A 4081-nucleotide genomic window follows, 5' to 3' on the forward strand; every position below is an offset into this window, starting at 1 on the left:
CACCTCGGTTGCCCTACTTGAACCTTCCAGCTCCTGCCAGCAACATCAAAACTCATGTTAAAAAAAATGGAACATTAGGTCATTTGCCAAATTTTTACTAAAGCAGTAAGTCACTGTAAGTTAGATACCGTGCAGAAGGGGGTGGGGCAGAAACACCAGATCAAATTGATATTCAGGCTGACCTGATCATTGCTAGTCACTTCGAAATTTTAACTCACTATCAATTGTGTTCTTCTGTCTTTGTTCTTATTCCTCTCATGTTATTTTTAATGGAGTACATTAAATCATAGGTACATACGTATTATTTGAAAGGATTTGGAAAGGGCTCATTTTGGCAGTACATACATTAAAAATTGGAAAGATATAGAGAAAATTAGCATTGCCCTTATGCAAGGATGACCTGCACTTTTGTTAAAGAATTTGGAGAAAAAATATTTGTGACTATTTTAAAGAGAAACAGTTGAAAATGAGAAAGCAAAAATGTCAATGTACTTTATATGTATCAAAATATTTCTATTATGTGGAGTTTTATTTTTAATTTAAAGGGTTTTCATTTTCTTGCTTATAACCTGGCATGAATATTTGATGAGTCAAGATTCTTGCCCTAAAAATAGGTTGTGGTTTTTGTAGGTATGCTTTAAGCTTACTTGCATTTATGATAATACATAGTTTTATTTTCTCAAAGATTCATTATTTAAAACTACAATAAAATTTTACTCAATATATTGATCACCTACCATGGAACAGGCTTTTGCATTTCCTGTAATATTGTGAGCTTAAAATTTTCCCTTTTTTATTAGAAACTTTGTAAACTTCTAGTCACCATGTCCTGTTGTTTAACATCTGATAAGGTAAAACTATTACCATACTTTATTCAAGAATTGAATAATTCTTGCCACTACAAAGTTCCTTACTTTATGGCTAGAAATATTGGGGCGCCTGGTGGTTCAGCTGGTTAAGCATCGGACTTTCAGGCAGGTCATATCTCACAGTTCATGAGTTTGAGCCCCACATTGGGCTCCCTGCTGTCAGCACAGAGCCTGCTTTAGATCCTGTCTCCCCATCTCTCTGCTCCTCCCTCCTCTCTTTTCGCCCCCCCCCCCCACTCAGCGGTACACTGGCATTCACTCTCAAAAATAATGTTTTTTAATTTTTAAAAAAAGAAAGCAAGTTGTCCTTTTTGGTTGTTTTTTGTTTTGTCTTGCTGTGTTTCTTTTCTTTCCCTTTTCTCATTGAAGGAGATAGTATGTATTCATGTGACTTTGGGAAAAGGACATGGCAAAGTAAGAGTTAGACATTTTTCTGGCTTTGTTTTTTAAAAGCCTAACACGTTAAAGACTAGGTCTTAAAGAACAAGAAAAGAGAAAGATGCCCCCCCCCCACTAAAAGATTTCCTAAGATCTGGGGAGAAGAGAAGAGGGAGAGAATTTAAGGCTCCCAAAAGCAGAGACCTGGACCCCTACTTCCCATTAAGGCAACATGTGAGGCAACCAGATGCCAATCAGAGGCAGTTGAGTGTTTACTAGGAGATAGTGCCAGAATCAGCTTCAACTCAGGCTTCCCTGCCTCAAGGTGACAAAAAACAGCCGAGTGTAGCTAAGCTGAAAGAGACAAGTGCGAACAATGACTATCTCATCAGTTCCCTGTAAGGCCACAGGCTGAAAAATATAGACCCTTCAGCACTGATATAAGGGCAATGCCTGCGACCCTACAAATGAATAACAATTTACGGCGGGGTCCTTAGTTAGACTGAAATTCTTTCCACCAACTTAGTCAAGCAGGGGGGAAAGGGCAGAAATTATAACAGAAGATGACGAAAGCAGACTTATATTTTTTGCACATCTGAGATGTGAATTAAGTTTCATACCCTGATGGATTATATTAAGCTTCTACCTATGACATGGTTTTCTTCGTTGAGTGTAGAATGAAGTCTAAACTTTGGCAACCAGAACTGATCACCACCACGGTGTGATTTTATGAGTAGAGGTATCCTATATCCTTCCTTGTTCTGGTCATCGTGTTTCCTTGAAAGCAGCCAGAGTTAGTTTTTCTTTGACAGCCACATTCCAGTGATGACCCAACCTGCAGACATCTAAAAACTCAAAGTACTTTTTATTCCTATCACCATTAAAGAATAGATTCTCAGCTAGATTTGTACCAACATTTTAGACTTAATATTAATTTCTAATAAATTCACTCATTTTCCTCTCTTTCTCTTTTTTCTTTGGATCTCAACTACAAAAATTTGTGGTGTTAATTTTCAACTTGTGGCATGTTATTCTTCTTCAACCCTATAATGTCACTCTTTTGTTTTAGTGTAGTTTATTAATATTCCTTTATCCCTGGATTCTCATACTCACGCCCCTCAATAGGCATCTACTCAAATATGTAGAACATAAATTCTCAGATAGTTATATATCCTTGACAACAGAATTCATTTGTGTATGAGTATGTGTGAGATGTTTTAATATCCACATAGTTTCTACATATGGCATCATATAACCTTACAAATTCAAATGTGTTATTTTAGACCCTCTGACTTAAGGGGTTCCTGATTTAGTATGAAGTATATTAGCTTTCACACCTTGCTTTCTGTCATCTGAAAACTTGCCAAAAGGGCTTCATGTGTGCCACTGAAGATCTTCCCAAAAGTTAGGGTCACTACATTAATCCTCACTCCTTGAATTTGAGTGTCCCATTAGTTACAAATCCACCCAAACATATTATCATCTACTCTGTGTTATATGTAATGTCATTGGCTTCTGGGCATTTGTGAGAACCTCAGTTATGTCTATGTAGAGAAATCAGAACACACAAGAAAGGAACTTGTTTGTAGAAAACGTTCTCAGGAGTTGAAAAGGCAGCTCCTTGGGTTGTGGGTCTTTACTTTATGGATGAGTCCTGCCTGGCTACCCAAAATGCTGCTTTATGTATCACACGAGCAGGGAAACCCTTTTATTTGATCATCTTAAGCATTTTTCCTGCGTGGGACATAGCCCAGGTGACACAGGATCTGCAGAGAATGTGGGAACAGAGCAACAAAAGGAACATCCCTCTATCCCCCTGCCGATCCCACGAAGTTTATCTGCTAAAGTGACGTGATAATACTAGAAATAATGCCAGTTTGATTGGCATTTTCTTTGTTCTAGGACTCTGTATCTTTGACCAATTCCTTTCTTTTGCTTTTCTTGCCCTAAAATTGGCCACAAGCCAATATCAAATTCAAGGTTTTCCTGATTAATCTCACCACATCCCCATCCACAAATGCACATTCATCTGCACACAAATAAACACCAACTTTCATAGGGCATCAGTAGCTGGATCTCCAAGCTTCTCTGCAGTTAGTTTTGCAGCATTATTCTAGTAATCACCTGGGTATGTATACATCCACCCAAATGGTAAACTCTTCAACACTATGGGAAAGAAGAGAGAAGTCGTCAGTAGCATTTTGGAACCCCCCCCCCCCACTGCCTGGAGCACTATGAGTCTGAGCATGGGTTACTAGGTCCTACTATGGGGGTTGGGGGGATACAGATTCTTCCTACTGTCCCACACCATCTACATTCTGATTTTGAAGAGGAAATGTTGCTTACAAAAGCAAAATCAACTCAATGGAAGACAGTGAACACACAAATGTTTACATGGCAAATGCTGATATTTATTGATTTTAACTGGAGTCAAGATAGTCCTGGTATCGGTGCACACTGGAAAATAATGAGAAAATAATTTCCTAAAAGTTAGCACATTCCCTATAAATATCACAAAGAAACTTTCTGCAATACCTCATCTAATAACTCTCAAAACACTCAACATAATGAGATTTTGAATCAGGACATGTCACATGTTCCCTTTTATTCTGCCCATTTTATACGCAGGACTGGATGATTGGCCCTTAACCTAGCTTTGGCCCTTGGAACTTTACCTGCAAGCCCACGATCTTGCCTATGGCTACTGTCCCAGCTGGGGCTCTGATTTTGCCTCGGGCCTCCTGGCTTCAAGCCTGAACTCTGCCCTGTTCTTGCCCTGCAGGTCTTTTGGCATTCCTGGGCTGACTCTGGAAAGAGTCCAGGTTTTCCCTGTT

At 38.9% G+C, this 4081-nt stretch overlaps 1 pseudogene; it reads left to right on the forward strand.

The window, feature by feature from the left end:
* Window positions 1–322: 322 nt before the first annotated feature.
* On the forward strand, window positions 323–437 carry LOC120238335 (annotated as a pseudogene).
* Window positions 438–4081: the final 3644 nt, after the last annotated feature.

The sequence above is a fragment of the Hyaena hyaena genome, unplaced genomic scaffold, assembly GCF_003009895.1.
Source record: "Hyaena hyaena isolate Hyena2069 unplaced genomic scaffold, ASM300989v1 scaffold_207, whole genome shotgun sequence".
Classification (NCBI taxonomy): domain Eukaryota; kingdom Metazoa; phylum Chordata; class Mammalia; order Carnivora; family Hyaenidae; genus Hyaena; species Hyaena hyaena.